This window comes from Apteryx mantelli, chromosome 3, assembly GCF_036417845.1.
Source record: "Apteryx mantelli isolate bAptMan1 chromosome 3, bAptMan1.hap1, whole genome shotgun sequence".
In the NCBI taxonomy this organism is placed as follows: Eukaryota; Metazoa; Chordata; class Aves; order Apterygiformes; family Apterygidae; genus Apteryx; species Apteryx mantelli.
The window spans coordinates 86,287,571-86,306,618 of record NC_089980.1 but is presented as its reverse complement, the minus strand read 5'-3'; the positions used below and the strand labels follow the sequence as shown (position 1 = coordinate 86,306,618).

At 38.9% G+C, this 19,048-nt stretch overlaps 1 long non-coding RNA gene across 1 annotated transcript; it reads left to right on the top strand.

Annotated features, from left to right (window-relative positions):
* The first annotated feature begins 7,231 nt into the window (after positions 1-7,231).
* On the top strand, positions 7,232-13,530 carry LOC106489659 (uncharacterized). The gene is made up of 3 exons (XR_001293434.2): positions 7,232-7,295; positions 11,646-11,689; positions 13,469-13,530. It is a non-coding gene; the product is annotated as an uncharacterized lncRNA (long non-coding RNA).
* The last annotated feature ends 5,518 nt before the right edge of the window (positions 13,531-19,048 follow it).

Here is a 19,048-nt window from a genome sequence, read left to right as displayed (position 1 = left end):
CATCTACTTTGAGGCACCTGAACTAACTCCATGGACTATAATAGGACCACAGACACATACCTCACATTATATACATACTTAAATACCTACATTGATACATATGCATATATGTATATTATATAAAATATAGGTGTATAAATAAGTATATGTAGATGTGTATAAGTATATACAGGTATATATAGGCATAAGTTTAGGCATAAATATAGGTGGGATGTACATATATATACACAGGTGTGTGGGTGTGTGGGTGTGGGTGTGTGTATTTTGCACATATACCTATACATATACCAGTATAACTCTATATGTAGACATTAATCTTATGTGTCTTGATATGGAGCTGCATATGACTCTAAATGGTTTTTCTTTTGCTTTCATGAAAGTATGATTTCTCAAATGAAACTTTTTCACATGGTACACTGAGAAAATCCTGCCTAGTATCCCCTTTTCCCAAATAGATAGCAGTGGGGCCAGCTTACAGCCCAGAGAAGTTGTGGCCTAACAATAAAAAGACTTTGAACAAAACTACTTTGAGGCCACTATTGGAGCTATATGATCAGCTTGTATCAATTTATATTTTCAAAACCAGCAGCCTAGCTTCCTACTGCTCCCTACTGCTTGTGGCTCCATTAGAGTTCCTTCCTTGCTTTTCATATTAATATTTTAGGTGTGTAGAGAGTGGGCAGTCAAGTGGAACTGTAAATATGACATTACAATATCATATTGTTTCTGTTACCACGAAAGAAAGCGTGATTTTCCAAGAGACATTTTGAACCAAAATCTTCTGATGCCACACAGTCACTGTTGCTTTCAGTGGTGTTGTATGTGTGCAACAATCACACTGTCCTGGGGTGTTAAAGAGTTTTTCAAGAGTATCTAAATCTTCCCCCTTTCCTTTTTGTGAGAAATAAAGATGTAGTGACCATAGATGGGAATGGGCTGTCATGTCCTCTACAGAGTGAATGACAGGTAGTAACTCGAGTGCTCCCCTTACCAAGAAAACAGATTCAGAAAGTCCAGAATGAAGGAAGGGAATGACAGTAATGGGTTTACACAGGGACAGATCGCCTGGACCATTTACATGCCTCCTCTGCTCTGCTCTGCTCTCCTCTCCTATTACCAGTAATGAATTCTTTTGTTTTTTGTTTTCTCAATAGACATATAAAAAAACATGTTAAAAAAACCTTGTAACTAACTTCTTAAGATGCTCAGCCCCTGTCAACCCAGAGTTCATCTGTGCCCTAATGATCTCTTTTGGTTCCAGAGATAATAAATGAGAAATGTCACTTACTTCTTCAGGAGCACTAACTTTGGTGGGTGTGTTTACTTTCAGTAATGAGATTTAATTACTTCAATTACTTTAGTGATTGCAATGTATTTGACTGAGTTTCCACTGACTGCACAAAACATCTGTAGTGATGGCACTGCACATCTCTGATCTCTGCCCAGGGTGCTCCTAGAGTATAGTAACAGCTGTAGTCCATTAGTCTATAAAGCAGTAGGCAAGCAGATGTCCTGCAGTGTGTCAGTGAATTTAAACCTTTAGATCTTGCCTTTCATGTCAAATAGAGATTGAGACATCCAGGATCTTGCCTTGTTTCTCACCTAATGTAGTGGTTTAATCATTTGATGTAAACAATCTGCTTGCTATTTGACTTGCTTTGGGTTTGTATGAGAGACTGTCAATGCTGCTTTCTCAGCAGAGGTCTCTGGACTAATGTTTTTTGATGCCTTTGCGTATTGTGTGTCAAATTGCCTTCCTTCATGTGGTTGTTCCATAACGTAACTGCTGCAGGGGGAACCCCATCAGGCATTTGCTCTTTCGTTGAATTACACGATTGTCAATAGTGAGGGAGTTGGGAAGTTGAGGCCCACTGCAAGATGCAGGTATGTTGCTCTTAATAAAGATGCCATTTTAAAACTGTGACAGAAAATAGTAAAATAACAGTGTCGTTATTTGCAACTATCTTCTATGTGTATGTGAATTAAATAAAAGGAATTTTGAAGTTTCAAAGCCAAGCATTAGCATGTTACGAAATGCCAGAATTGAAGCTGCTTATTCTGCATTGTGTCTCTGGAGAAATTCCCTTTTCCTTATTCTCCAGTCTCCGGATTTGTATCTGCCCTTTGCGATCATTGTTCTTCTACAACCTGAATCACATTTCTTGGATCTTCTTCTTCAGCTGGTCTGAGAACTGCAGAGCCCAGAGGAGTAGCAATAGGGTCCCTATCCCTGGCTCAGGTGCCTTGTTCCCAGACAATCCTTGACAACTAAGACAGCAATTATAAAATAGCGTTACCTAGTCTCAAGCTGGGGAGTGCTGATAATGAGCTCTGCAGGGATGTCACTGGCTCCGTTGGGCTAGGCCAGCGCTGACTAAGAGCAGGGCATGCTGAGTGTGGACAGACCCTTTAACAGGGATTTCTTGGATAAAATTCCACGGAGCTTTTCCAGTCTACATCTGCTCTTCTAGGAATGGAAAGGAAATATATTCATAGCTTTGAGACCTTCTGGAGCAATATTGATTCATGCAGCGCACCACGCTTGTTGTGTACTATGCAGATGAATTACCTTTGCCTGAACAAGCTTGGACACCACAAACCATCTTGCTGGAAAGTGAGATAAACTGGTCTTCTTGTGGAAAAGGCTTTTTTCAGAGAGAAGAGGATAGGAATTAGCCCAAGGAAGGAGCAAAGAATAGACAGAGCAGACTTTTGCGTCATCATCCAAAATCTAACAGAAACCCAGAGAACTAATCAGTCCTGGCTTCCCTGCCATCTCCAACAGCTCAAAAATCAACAGATCACAAAAATACCTCCAAGGTGATTAAGGATCAAATGGAAGCACAAACAAACTCCTTGCAACCCTGCCTCTCCTCCCCTTTCCCCACTCACTGCACATAACAAGTCAATGCTAGGTGAATGCCAGAAAGGCCAGGTGTCCTCACTTACTCTCCTGCCACTACCCTGAAGTTTCAGGATGCCTTTCAGTGCTCTCCTGGAGTTTTGCAGCTGTGCATTATGGCTTGCAAGGGGACTTGGCTTGCTAACGCGCATTGGCTCCTCAAACAGTAATTACTTCAATGGAATTACTAGCACAGACGAAGATTTCTCAGGTGAATGAGGATAGCACAAACATACAAGTTATATTTTTGCAAACTGTAAATACAGTCCAACCATTCATGCAGGGACCCATTCCAGTACCACTGCTCTCCTCCCCTACTTTCTGGAGAGAACTAATAAGAAGGGGCAATAGTTTGTGCTCATAAATAAATTTGCACAGATGAATTAATGAGCTGTGGCAGCTGTCACAGATCTAGTGAAGAACAGATTTTTCAGAGGAAGGGTCACATATCTTTTTGGTACAATGAGCAAGGCAATTTCTTTGGCAACTGAAGCAAAAAAAAAGTGCAAATGTCTTCAGTTAAGTTTGACCAGGAATTATTTCTAAAAAAAATCACTGTTCTTTCTTTTTTTTTGGTTATAGGTATGAAAAGAATATCATGGTCTTGATTCGCAAAGCTGCTGAGGAAGGTACGTAGACTTTTCCACACTTCTGTGAAAACTCAGTCATGATGAGAGAAATCTGGGTTACAATCAGATCTTCCAGTCTTTCACCTGAGGCTATGATTTGACATGACAGTATGCTTGGAGACAATACTGCACATGTTGCCACCTATCCAATTGCTCCAGCAGTTGATCCATGCCAATCTGTGCAGTCATCCTGTGATCCGAATCAAGGACTGATCTCACAGAAAATAACTTGGCAAAAAAATGTGGCAGGTTGGGGTTTTATCTTCATATGGATTGACTTCTTTCAGTTGTTCACAATACATCTGGGTGAAGAGGAGGCTGTACAACAGCTTTTATTGGTAAAACAGCTTTTATTGGTAATTAATACTTCATAACTTCAACCCCAATCAAAAGCACCTGAATCTGTAACTCCAAAAAATATAATATAACCATTAGGTATTAGGGTATTCTGGATGGAAGGCATGTGCTGGCTATTGCTCACTTTAAATACCTGTTGAGAAGGAATCAATTGAAATCTAAGTGTACCTACCACCCACTTGACATGTCTATCAGCCTAGAGAAGTATTTCAAGTTGTAGTTCCCCAGTCATTAACAGCAGATCCTTGCAGGAGCAGATTACTGACAGTACATATTTGACTCATATCCTGGTCAGATCACATAATGTGAAGTTTATGCTGTCTTAATGATTTTATTCCAGTTTTGTCATTGGAATACAGCTATTTTTTTGGAGTGGCTAATATTCTGTTTGCCAGAAGAAAATGTGACTGATTAGAATAATAAACTTGTCTGATGAGCCAATGGAGTAGATCCTACCTGGTCCTGCAGTGCTCAGAGGCATAAGAGAATGCCCTTTCTGCCCTTTATTTAGCTTAAGGTAGGAGGGGCCAGAAGCAACCCAGTCAAGAGCTGGGTCTTAAGATCCACCACTAGGATAGGATTGCAGGAGTGAAGTGTATGGGGCCCCATCTTTGATGACTGCAAGAAAGGGAGAAGTGAAATGGCCTTCTACTATTGCAACAGGACATTTTATAAAGTGAGCATACTCACCTCAACTTTAACAGAGTAGAGAGTGCTTGCCCAGTGTCCAAGAGGGGATCCTTCTTTCCTAAATATTCATTCCCCCCCTTTTTAGGGAAATGAGGCATATGTGATTGCATTGTCTGATTATTCTGCCAGTCTCAGAAAGTGGGAAAGGAGCGAGGAGTACTGTGGAGTTCAGAAGAGACACCTTTAATGACAGAGAACGCAAACACAGAGGAAGCCAAGATCTGTTCATTCCACTTCTTAGGAGCCAGCTTGCTCAGCTCTGTGTTGGATCTCCAACATTAAGTACATAGCAAATTCTCAAGGTGGAGTTCACATACCTGAAAATGTAGTTATAATATTAAATTCTTAAAACCCTTTTCTTCTTGGAAAGTATAGAAAGGGGACTGTCCTGAATGCTATTTATCATGTTAAACACAACTGTTGTATACAGCTTTGTTTCTTCCAGGAACTTAAGTACTGTGTGCAGACAAGAGTGGGGAAAAAAAAAAAAAAGATTTTGATTTATTATTTTCCACTCCAAGAGGAGATTATGTAAATGAAAATCGTGCACTGTTTGTCAGACAGAGAAAGCCTTATATTCACGGCAGGAGTAGTAATTGAAATAATGATTTCCTACTATTTTCATATTTACTTACAGTTTCAAACAAAATCAGCAGAAGCATGGTAGGACATTATTGCCTAAAAGCAGTCTCTGGAATCAGGAGACTCTTCTTTAAAGGCATACAAATGCCTGACCTTTGTAAGGGGTGCCCCACAAACATCAGGCTGTTATTGGAGTGGTACATCTCAACAGCAGAGTGACTTTTTCTCTAAGGACTCCTGAGGAGAAACCTGTCTGCTGTACCAAAATCCATGATGAACAATGCTGTCCCATTCTGTAGCCCAAAGGGACTTCTATTTTAAATGAAAGATAACAGAGCTGAAACTTAGGCTACCAACTGTTCTTTTATTTGTATTAGCAGAAGGAGTTCAAACTCTTATTTGAGAGATTTCTATCAGAGCAGTAAGAAAGAATAAGGTTTATATTTGCAAGATTTAACACACCTTTCATTCCATAGATATCAAAACCAGAACTGAAGTAGTTTTCAAATTCGTATCTCTTTGCTTTCCCTCTCTTATTCTTTTCTGAATGGCCACAAAATCACCGAAATGTTAAATACACTTAGGTTTAATCACACAATTCCAAATAGTTAGGCATGAGCTTAAGAATTTCACTGATTGATTTGACTTGAATCGGGAGGCACCCTTTATTCAAATGATGCCCAGCACCATCATGACTGTGATGTAAAAAGAAACTAGAGAAATAGTATAGAATGTATGGTGGCTAGAATGGAAAATGTGGCCCTATATATTGTTTGTTTTCTTTCAGATGGTCTAAGACAGGTTTATCTTTTGGATTTGCCAGTTAAATGAAAAAAAAAAACAGTAACAATCTTAAAACATGACTCTGGTATCAGGTGTTTTAAATGACAGATTTCAAAGCACTTTATTCAGTGAAAGTTACTGAAGCACATGCAGGGAAATTTATGCTGCCCAGGGTAATTCTAGAAGTAAAAAAGGATTTGAATAGGAAATGTCAAGATCATCAAATTACACAAACTTCTCTGAATGTTTTAAGATCTCCTGAACCATTATTTCATATTTAGTTAGCATTTAATTGCATGGCTGGTAGGCAAAGAACATATATAATAATAATAACTGATCTTCCATACACACCCTCTGAAATAACAGAGACGGGGTACAATCCTATGTATTTTGTAGAAGACTTCTCTGAAAGAAATCACTGTTGTTAAGCAACATTTTTGTGTAATATTTTCTTCTCTTTTTTGGTGCATTATGAGCTGCATTCTCTGCTCTCACTGGTTTTATACTGCTTTATCTTCACTGACTTTGGAAGAATTATATATGAGCTACTTGGCTGTGATTTACTGCAGAATGAAGGCATTATAGATAATTAACTGTAGTGTATTGTTATAATTCTTTTTTTATTTAAGAAAAATTTTTCCCCTCCCTTTCCCTAGAGTGTGTTCCATCTGCTCCAGGAACAGAGGTAGAAAGGAAAGCTATTTATTTTTCATGTTTTTAATGGCATGTAGAGCATGAAGAATGTTAGCTGGCTCCTGTTACTGTGAGATATTTTTTGCTATACATTTCTCACTGATACTGTCTGGGAGGCTGGGGCATAATTATTGTGGCCAAGGACGAAGTTACTCTGGACATCAACAAGCCATTAAAAAGAGGCTTCAAGCATGAGAACTGACTAGAGATTTTACTGAGGCAAGTTTTTTCACAGAATTCCTGGACATCATTCCTCCAAATCCCTTTCGAGATGACTGATCTGGACCCATATGCACCCTTTCTATAGGCAGGGATGATGAAATGAAATTAGTTTCAGAAGTCCCTTCTCCACATTTCCTCACTATGACCAGTCCCACAAACTAGCTTCTCACACTAACCAGGCTTTATTAGCCCAGATTTTTAAGGCTAACCAATTACAAGTGCATAAATATGTCTTGCTTGTTTCTGTTGTTGAGATGGATATCTCAGTGACTGAAATTTTCATGTCTGCTCCCTTTCCTTACCCCCATCAAGCATTTGTGTAAGAAAACAAAGCACCCGAAAGCCCACTTGGACAACTGGATTCATGCGGACGCATTGCTGACCTTTGAAACTTTGGTGCATTGCAAAATGTCAGTATGTTAGAGCAGCTTTCTCAGGTGAGGGTGTTGCCTGCTGATTTCAGAGGGTTGCTGAGCAAACTTCAGAGCTTTTTCCTTTGTTTCAGTAACAAACATCAGCTTCATTGGGTATGTTTTTAAGTGCACTGGTCTGAACAGAAAGAGAGGGAAGGCCCTGAAAGACAGAGCCCTGAGAGATAATTTTGATACTTTTCATACATAAGAAGCAGATTTAAAGCATTCCAAAGTATCTTCAGCGTGTTAGTTTCCTGTGGTTGATTTACAGGCTGTGACAGAAAATCCATTTCTGTTCCTGTAGATGCTAAATTCATTACCTTGCCACAGAATTCAGATTCCCCACTTCTCCTTGAACTTCAGCTTGCTGCTATGGCAACCAGTGCCAGACAATATATTTTTTTTCTTCCCACTATTTTCCATTGGCACAGATGCATATTGCAGTAAAAATAGTATCCTTTTGTAATATTAAAAAAGTAATCACTGTGTTTTATTACAAGGGTTCCCCCCACACTGTGGCCTTAGGCTGTACATTATACATGCAGCATAAATATGATTAATCACAATACAGTCAAAAGCTTTATAAACTAACAGGGCACATTTTACTTATAGCTGTACATAAAAAGGATTTTTTTTTCTTCCTTCAAACCTCCCCACACCTGGACATTTTAAGTTTCTGTAAAATGCTTTTGAAATGGCTATGTAGATTGTATTTTTCTTCAATAAAAAACTGGTCATTCTTCTCTGTTTTAGATGTTCCCTCCACTTATCGCTGTCAGAAGTATTCAGGGATTATCTTGCCGATAAAATCCAAGCCATTTTGAGCTAGTATCTCTCTGAAGTCTTGTTAAAATTCCAGATTGGTTTCTGAGTGGGGTGTCTGATCTCTGCTTCAGGAAATCCAAGGAATGTCAGGAGGATGGAAATGAAAGTGGTCAATCAATATGTTGCCCTTGCTTTCTTGAATGAGATGAAAACCTGACAAAATAAGGCTTGGTCTCTCTCAGACACAAGTGCTACAAGGCTGGCATTGAGCGCTGCTGCCTTGACACTATGTGGGAGGTTGGTCAGCAGAAGAGCAACAAGGAGACGAGAATTTCCTGGCCAGACTGGCTGGCAGTGACCTGGCCAGAAACAGCAGGGTCTTTAAGAATGAGTAGTAGGCATTCAAGATTAATAAAGTTAGGAGTAATTTGTTTGGAGGAATGATTAACATATATTAGTGAAAATGATGTTGTGTGATGTCATTCTCAGCCAATATGAAAGTGCTAGTTTCATTCCATTTCAGTGGGAAACAGTTTTTGTGTTTAATTAATTTTAATGCATGCACATGGCAGGTGCAAGCATAAATATCCTCCCCTAGAGGAACTGAGCTGCTGCCAGGAATTAAAGATTGGTAAAGGGGATATTTAGCAGTTATTGCCTAGTCTAAAAATTGCAACTCTTTAAGCTGTTCTTCAGTTTGAGAAGCATAGGTATAGATGGAGCTTTGGACTAGGTAATAAAATATTTCCTGTGTTCTTATGAAAGAAAGCAAAAACAACAAATATATATTACATGTATTTAATGCAAGGAATAATTTCTTACCTAAATGTAGATAGAAAATTGGGAAGCACAAACTTTTAATGTGTGCTTTCTTGTCTGTATGAGTCTACTGTATTATAAATCTATAGTGTTTTCTTCAGCCATTCCTATATCTACTGTTCATTTGTGTTGAAGGATTTTTAACTCCTGAGAGTGCTGTGCATAAACCTGGCCGGGGAACTGTACAGATAGTTACATTGCAAAGAGCCTATATAAGGGAAGTATTAAAGTTGCAAAAACTCTCAATAAACAGGAGCAGTTCAAGATATTTTTTTTGCTCTTTGCATAAAACAAGGAGTTATATTACTTTGCATATACCTTATGATGTGCCTTCCCTGTGTGTTTAACCTTTCAATTGGTTTTATTGCACAGTTCTTACTATAGTACATAAGGGAGATACAAATACTAATAAATTAATCTTCTTGACACCTCATTGAGATGAAAGCAAGATGAAAGCAGACTGGTAGCCGGGCTTGTGAGAAGAGACCTAAGTGACACAAAATTTAAAACCAAAACTGTGTAAGACTAGTCATCCAGTCTGAGAAGCCCATGAACTAATTTTGAAGTCTTTAGCTTTTTATAATGGTTTCTACATCCAAGACACAAACATTCCTTGACTGCAGTTGCAGCTGTGAGTGCTCCATAATTCCACAAATTTAACACTTTCATAAAGCCCAACTCACAGCACAGCCCTGATTCACTCTCAGAATGTGACCCACTCTCTGTATTAACTGAGGTAGGAATCTTGTATGCAAATTGTAAGATAATAATGCAAATAAAATTCATACTAAAATACAATTATACAAGGACTGAATTAGTGTGAGTGGTGCTGTTTAGTTTTGTGATTTCCCAGTTTATGAGTAATTAAATATGGTATTGTAATATTCCTTTAAGATTTTTTAAATGGTTATCTCCATTTCTTTTTTTGAATTCTGTATTTAATCTGTTTTACCCAGCATTGCTGACCTTTCTCATTTAAATAATTGTTATTCGTTTTGTATTTTATGTTTCCTGCAGATATCTACACCCTTTTGTGTTTTTTGGTATCCTCCTTCTAAGAAAAATTGGGGTACTCTTCTGTCTCTAGGCGATCCTAGATCCTGCTAGACCTGTGCTGGGCTTGTTACCTGCATATTTTGTAAACCCAATGCTTTCTGCTGCAATCAGGCAGATTATTACTCTGGGATGAGGTCAGGACGAGCAGTGAGAGCATAGAAAAAACATGATATTTCTCACCTAATGTTAGATGTTCAAAAATTTGACATCTAAACCTGAACCATTACCTTAAACATTCTTGGAAGTAAATGGAGAGAAATGCTGTCCTTCAAGGTGCATTTTGTCTGAGACCTAGGTACAATAAATCCAGGGGCAGGTCTGTGCTTCACAATTATCATTTTGAGTTTACCAAGGTCATCATTCTTTTTTCCATAGGGTATGAGAGACCTCTTACTTCAGGGAAGATGTAGTGCCTCACACATGCAGGGCCGATGATTCTTTCATCTTGGCCCTCTCTTACTTTCCATTATTCTAATACTGTTGCAAATAAGTGATTTTGTCATTTTTTGCTCATGGTCATTTGTGTGAATGTCTGTATATGAAATTAAAATTATAAACTTTCCTGAAAAGAGACAGCTTCTAAGGCCTTGCCAGCACTTACATTTCACTATCAGTTCTATTGTTCATTTTTATTCAGTAACTACCCAGAAATTGAATGTGCCAGACTTTGACACTGTACAAATAAATGCCAGAGAACAGTACATCTGGTTTCAATAACAACAGCAATAATTTCCAATATTTGTTTTCATAACGAAGAACCAAAGTCCAACAGCATTACTGCTGAGTGAAAATGAGAAGGGCATATAATTTATTACACATACAAAAAATATGTTAAAAGAACATTATTAAGGTTGTAAAGTCAAACACTTGAGACTTAGGAAATGCCAGAATTAAGGTGGTCTGTGCAACTTTAATTTGACTTTGTGAACGCGTGCCTCAAGACAGTCTTTAGTTACATGAATGTATATGATTTCTCTTCAAGTCACTCACCTCACGCGGTGCACAGAAAGTGTAAGTTGCCCATTTAAGGAGTGGCTATGCAATACTTATTCGCCTTCTGGTGTCTGGCATGTGGTGTTTTTACCCTACACGGTACAATTCTTGCTCTGAAGAGAATATTGTTCGTTTCCTCCTGGGCAGTTCTCTCCTGCTCATCGCTGTTACAACTGAGCACTTCAGGGCATTATTTCTACAGAAATCTGCGGCTGTATTAGCAAGTGGTGTGGCCCTGTAGGGGTGGATCAGTTGAGTGAAAGGGTGCTGAGGGCCCGAAGTTCACATTACAGGGGTTTTGCTGCACACTGGCAGTGGATTACGAGTGTCCATGAGCAGTCTGAGGGCATTACATGAACTACAGAAGAACAACATCCAGTTTATTTTCACCAAAAGAAATCCAACCTGCATGCCCTAGAACCGCTAAGGAATGCAAACTGAAGCATGGTAAGTGGGGACGACTGGGAGATTCACTTCAAAAACACATTCCAGATGTGACCTAAAAGGCTATGGTAGGCACATCCTGCGCAAAGACAATGTTTTACAGATGGAGAAACCACACACTCAGAGGTTAATGCGAATAGCGTCTCCTAATTTTGGGTGTTGAATGTAAGATACCAGAGATCTAATACCTTCTGACCTACCAGTTCCAACAGTTCCTGCTCTAATCCTACCTTTATCAACTCTATGCTGCAATCATAGTCCCTGTGGACCTGATATTCTATTGTTTTAACATTTCAGCCCAGCTGTAATTCAAGCTGACCCCTTGCTGCACATTGGAATCAGTAAGTCACATAATCTATTCCTATATTAGAAAACTACACAGCGCCAGGGCAAGGGTCATACTACAGCTTGCATCCACATGGCTAAATTTTCTCCCTCCTCCACCATCCTCAAATAGCCTCATCCATATTGCTTCTTGGGTAAGTCCGTGCTGTCCTCCAAGCTGTGCCTGAACAGCTGTTCTTGATGGGACTATTTTCTTGTTGCTGGTCTGGGTAATCATGCAATTGCCATAGAACAGGGACTATAACTCTGTTTTCCTCCCTTACCAACATCACATTTCCCATGTGGGGAGTATGTTCTCATATTTTTTTCCATGTCCACAGAGCTTGAAATAAATCCAGCTGTATATAGCCAGGAAATTCCAGCACTTGGTATTTCCATTTCCTTAAAATACTCTATTTGTTTTATCTGCATTTAATTTCAGCTGGAGGTTGGGGCCGACAAATTGCTGATCTGTAAACTTTGCTTGTTTTCACCCCAGAACACCATGAACTTTCTGTATGAAGGACATACATATATATGAATATAAATACCCATACAGCATGCACCTTCCTCATTACACAACGTGGGAATGTAGATCTCCTTGTCCAGTCCTTTTACTCAGATCCTACTGGCACCCATGAAAGTAGAAGAAAATTACCTCCTTATAACTTAATCAGCACATTTGCTGCCACGTTCCCCCAGAACAGTAGCACATCTGACACTGCTCTGAGTTTGGACTTGACTTTAGCCAGTCAGTCAAATTTTCCAAATGTCCAGTATGAGGTACGCTGATGTTTAACAGGCAGTCAGAATCACCTATTCTTCGAAAGTGAACAACAAGTAGAACATCTTATTAAATTACATTACTTAAGCTGTACCGAGCTGCTTTTTAAATCAAATATCAAAATGCCAAAACATTGACTAATAGAAGATTGTTAGAAACATTTTCTTGTCCTGGACATGATGCAAGACATTCAAGTAGATGAAAATCTTGTTAGTCAATATACAAACCACATCCATAAAACACTATTATACATATTTTTCTTAGTGGATCATTGTGTCATATGGGTTTTTATTAAAATATATGACCCAGTCCAAAACTTGGCTATTACTGTTATCTACCATTTGTTGCAAGGACACCTGACGTGTTTGATTTCCCTAGTTGGATTGAATCTGTTTCTGTCTTTAGGTTATTGCTGCTTCAAAATCACATCCACCACATTCCTGATTGGTTTTAATTATCTTTCTTGCACTCTCTTCTTCAATATGCTTTTTTTCTCCCAGTGTTTTGAATTGTTTTATGTTGATGGCAAAGTATCTTGCTGAGGGCATGTTTATTGAAAGAAGCTATTTAAGAGCTAATTATAGGGTAGACTGTATTTTCCTCTATAGCAAATGCACTTGAGTATTTTCATTTTTGGCAGAAAGAAATAATTAACAACTGTCTTGAGCATCATCCTGTGTATGTGTGTGTGAGCTTGGCGAATGCATGCTAAGGTTCATGACCCTGCTCGGTATCCCTTAGATAATTAAGACCTTTAATTACTTTAGAAGGAAAACTTGGATATAGGGTAACAGTAACATGGAAGTAACAGATTATTCTGAACTGTTATGTGGGAAAGATATATATGGAAGAGTCTGTAAAAAGGTTTAAAATCTTGGGCTTGCTCCCAATCTGATGTGAATTTGTGTGGTGCGATTGACTTAGTCAGAATTTACTAAGATTTACTTTGGGAAATATGACCCATATGGTATTATTTCCTCATGTTGTTCTTTCTTGTCTGCTCATTTTCCAGCTGATTCTCCTGATGGGCCTTTCCAAGCAGGCAGACCTGGTAGAAACCAGGCAGGATAAAGCGCAATACATTAACAGCCCAGCTGCCAGCACTTGAGGTTATTCCACAGGCTAAGATTAAGGCATATGGCAAATGCAGACCACTAACACAAGGACTGGAGAAGTGTTAACATGTTTTCTGGTGTTTTTCTCTAAGCCTTATTTCTTTGCCTTTTCATTATATAGGAAAGAAATCCTTCTTTTCCTGCCCAGACCAGTTCATAAAGAAGATCCAGACCCTCCCCTCCCTTTGACTGGTATTTAGCACATCTTCAGGAGCTGAAGGAGGTCTCAGTGCCACGCAAAGGAAGAGCTGGGAAGTTCACAGGGAGAGGCTTTTGGCACTTTAAATGCCAGAGTATTTTTAAGCAAAACAAATGGCTGCAACCTCATGCTATGGGTTTAATGCTTACTAGTTTCAACTTTCTCCATTTTATTAAAGTAAAATAAATTCCTGTTTTTTGGGCTTGTCTGTTTTTAATTTTCTCATCGGGAATGAGGAGGAATTGTTACAGAATTGGCATGCATCACAAGAAAGTCTGAGGAACTACAGAGGCAGGAAGGAAAACCTGAAGTTTTTCATTGCAGTGTAAGCCTTGGTTAGGACCAGGTTCAGACAGCTTATTTTAGGTGCTCAGTTCGAGTGTTACAATGCCTAAAAAGGAGTCATGTAGCCTTGACTGATGGTTCAGGATATTCCACATAGCTGCCTGTGCTCACCAGAGGGGTCGGCAGAGTAGATTCACAAGGACAGCCCTAAAATATGTGTGAGGAGCTGCCTATAGATAGCCATGGGGACACTCTCGGCACAAGGTTGCCTGCTTCTCTGTAGAGCAGATCGGGCTGTGCATTAGGGGTTCCTGTCACCAGGGACGCAGGGCGCTGAGTTTCTTGGAAGGGTAGGCATTTCCCTGCTGGGCTTACGTTTCTTTTAAGTGGCTATGGGAAAAGCACAAAGTCCCTCCATGCCACATCACTCGATCCTGAGAGAGCTTTGGCAGGAGCGAGGTACTCAGACAAGGCTGCCTTTATGTACCTGCAGGTGTCTAAGCTGAGGTATGCAGGGAATTTCATAGACTGGCCTGGATCTTATTTTTAGTCCCCTATCAAAATGCGTGCTGTGCCTGCTTAGCAAATATCATACAAAAAACACACCAAACATGCAAGCACTCAAAGTCTCAGTAGGACAATATTGCCTTTTAAAACACGGTAAGAGTGTTTTCAAAAATAAAAATAAGTGGAATTCGTTATTTTAAAATATAACCTTTACTCTTTTAAAAGCTGACACGAGCCCTAACCGTAGATTTTGGGGTACTTAAATGATCATATAATGACAAAATATTTATGTGAGCTTTCATACAGCTAAATTTTAGACCTGTTGTGCTTTTCAGTATGATCTAGTGATTGATGCACAGAAGCTGTTGTTAAGGCTCCTGGGCTCTGTTTCCCCTTTCTGCCCAGATTTATGGCTAATGAGATGCTATTTTCTCCACTCCTTGGCTAGTGCAAAACCATGTTTGTTGGGGTTGTTTTTATGATCTAAGATTTACAGTTTTTAACGATCACATGCAAAGTAAACCTTTTATTTACTTAATCACCGTGGAAAACTGCATGTGACAAAATCAGCATGTAATTCCTGCTACAGAAATGTAGTTGCTTTATAGCCAATGTGGTTTTTAGACTTATTCGAAGAACCAAATTCTGACATTTTTGCTTGTGCTGAGCAGAATCTTTGCTAGCAATCCCATGGGGCAGATTTTCAATTACATGAATAATTTCCTAACACTTTGGTGAGACTGAAGAAGCCTGAAAACTGATAAAAGAGTGGAATGAACATCATTTTCAGTGCCAAGGAGCAAAGTGGTCTATTGCATTCAGGTCTGTTGAATTCCGTTCATTCTACTCAAAGAACTACTATTCAAAGTAATGCTATCAGAATCTGGCTCAGAGTAAATAAACGTTTAGCCAAAGGATGCCCAAATTCGAACAATTTACAGTAACTTTGAAGTCAGTGATCATCCAGAAAAGAATTTAACGCTGTGTCTGATGATAATTCTGTGAATTCACTTCCTTTTCCTTTATGCTTTTATCTGTCAGTTAGAAGATGTGGTTTACTGTTTCAAACCTTATGCAATGATTTCAGTCACATTTACTTTAGATGTGGTGCTTGTTATATTAGTATTTTGGACAGGCTTGGCCTGGGTGAATGGATAAGTATTCAGTAAACTGCTCAGGCTGAAATTAAACAGATTTTTTTATTAATAGATTGCGCTCATGTTTTTTCACAGACTCTTCAGTTTTTCCTTGTGGTCTTAGCTGTAGAGGAACGTATGCTTTTCTAGGTCCTGGTATTTGTTCTTTGTGGATATTCCCTGGGAACTGAAAGACTGGAGGAGTCTGTGTTGGTTTGGAAGCTGCATAGATTCTAACAACTCATTGTAGCTGTTGGTACTCTGCTGAAAATGCTTGCCATTTCAATGTTGTTCAAGTGTGGGATCTAGTGCCCAGTGATCAGCAATCCAAAATATTATCACCATTACGAGATATGTTTTACATGTTCATTTGACCAGACCATTCAGTAAGCCAGGGTGACTAAATCTCTCTGAGACACAGTTATTGTGATATCAGATTGATAGTGATGAAGTAAATTAATATCCAAGATAATGACTCAGTGTTGGCAATATCAACACCGCAGTGACCAACAATTATCGGAATGTGTTATACCAACAGAGAGACATCAGTGTTTTTATTCCAAGATTCAAAACTTGTAGGCTTTGGTTTCATTAAGATTACTGATTGACCTAAGTGTATCTAGAGAACTTGTGATTTTATGTTCTTATTGGTTGTGTTTAGGAAGACAATAATTTTCTTCTTCTGGATTTTTTTCAATCATTGCATTTTGGCTTAAAATGCTATCACGGCAGGTTTAATAAAAAAATAAAAAAATACATTTCAGTGTTTTCCAACAGTCAGTTCATTCTCTCTTTGAACGATATCAGATTTTACACTCAGATCTACAACTTACTTATTCAGATCTACACCTGGTAATACTAACTCTAGGAAAGACTCATGTGCTCACCTTTTTTGTTAAGAAAAAAGTCATTTGGTTTGATACCCAAAATAGTGCAAATCATTGTCTATCTTCCTTCCTTGAATAGAAATTCTTAACTAAATTTCATTCGGTATTAATGAAAAATTGAAACCACTCTCTTTAATATTGTAAATACTTCTAATGAAGACTCCATGGAACATTTTTTAGATACAGGTTTAATAGACTATTTGATCTTGACTGTAATATGGGTCCTTTTCAGACAACAGTAATAAGTAATTCTGTTGACCATCTGCCATAACTCCAGGCTCTTGCTGTGGACTCTATAAAATCAAATTGGCCAGTATATTTGCTTCCTGTGATCCCACATACCTATAAGCAGTATTATTCAGTAGCTGAGTAGGAGTTTTCAGATGATGTCACTAGCCTGAAAAGAAATTCTATTTAATATACCACACCAGCTACACACAAGTACTTCAGTGTGTCTTAAAGGAAGTCAGATAGTAACTACTGTCCTACATGACTGGCTTTGGACACATCCCAGAATTGCAGCCACTCTGTCTAGTGGAAGCGGATCTTAAACAGGTATAGAGTAGGGGCAGCCAGGTTTGCTAGATGCACAGAGAACAGTTAGAGGGACATGTATGAGGACATGACAGTTATGTGCTGAATTTTATGAAGGGCTGGGATTAAGAATGTAAAGGAAGAGCAAATTGCATCCAGCAAATAGCAGCTACTGAAGCTGCAAAAAGGACTGGAGAATTGTTAAAAATTCTGCTGATCACTCTTTAAAGGAATAAAGCAAGCAACAGCACGAACAAATGCATCAAAACATGTATGAAAAGCATTACAAAATTTGTGCTATCACCTTTTTTTGTGTATTTATGTCCTTCTATAGCCTCATTCAACAGCTGTGCCCAGCAAAGACTAATGCTTGCTCATTGACACTGACAAGACAACTTGCCTGATGAAGGTTTGTGCAGCATGGAGTGAAGTTTAGAGTAGTAGTTCATAAGGCTAATAAAAACAAACAAACAAAAATAATAAAAGTACTTCAGGCAGCCATTACCCCATTATAATTATGTGCATGTTGAAGGATATGCTCTGTTCAAAAAGCTTTATTCAGGACTGATTTAAGGTGTGTTTAATCAACAGTCATACAATTCATTACAGGGTAGTGTAGGGATTTCTGAACTAGCTTTAAGCTAGGTAGGCTGGGGATAAAATCAGTCGACCTCCATAATACGGAGCTTGGACAAGAAGCTGGTTTAAAAGTATCTGGTGTATCTGGACTTCATACAGCAGTCACTTCTACAATTACTGTGTTGTTGCTGCCTTAATAGTTTGGCCATCATTAATAATAAAATCGTTCCACACTGGTCCATCAGTACAAAAGGCATTAGTGTGGCCTCGGTCTTAATGAAACCCAGCCTCTAGCAGGGAATTATTGGCTAAGGTTGTCAGGAAAAGGTTCAAAAATACCAACAAATGCTGTTGTTGGCAAAGATGCACCATGGGTGGAATAAACCAGTACAATTGCACCGTTAAACACTTATAGCCAGCTGGGGCCTTTTTTCCCTCCCATAGCTAGCTGAGTAGGAAAGCAGGGTTATTACATAGAGAATTCAAGGAAGATGGCAAGCTAACGTGTGGAATGAGGATAAGATTTTACCTATAGAGGTTTGTGGACTGCAAATGAAAGCACTCATGTGATAGAAGTCAAAAGACCAGGTCTGCTGGAGAGCAAAGACAGGAGGGAACAGGATATGCATTCAAATATGCAGGTTAAGATTGAGCATCTGAGGTCTAAGCCATTGCAGACTCCCCAAAAAAATGTTGGATCAGTGATTTTCCAATCCCAGATGGCATGTGAAACATATATTTAGATAACAGGATACCCAAGTCTTGGAGCACATACAAAATGAAGTCAGGCACAGCAGGGCTTCTGGACAGAGCTGGAGACTAGGTGCAAACTCGGACAGGGTCATTGTTAAAATTCAGAGCATGTTACAACCCTGCCAGTTCTCAGGATAGGGCTACTACAAACAGAGCAGGAAAAAAAAAGTCCATAGAGAATCTCAAGTATAACCTTTTGGTGCTGCTGACTTGGTGACATTTCTAGATTATTCACAGAATTACTATAGTTCAGTATTTTTAAAGCTTATCACGTCAGTTCTCGGAGAGCCTGACAATAAGGTACTCGCTAACTACATTGGGAGGCTCTGTCTATTTTGGCAGGGTCATACTTTGATTCTTTTTTTATGATGCTTTCTAGCTCTGGCAAAAGTAAGGGCATTTCCTAATTAGGATCCAGAGTGGTGTGATCTAAGGGAGTTTTCAAGGACAGATAGAAATGTTAGCTTTGAGAGGTGCCAAGAACCATTGTTTGTTTCAGGAAAATGCTAACCTGAGATCTAGTTAAGGAAATTAATGAGTAACAAGGTGCTTTTGGCTTGCAGGAGGAGTTTAAGAAAGTGGGTGAAGTATGATCAT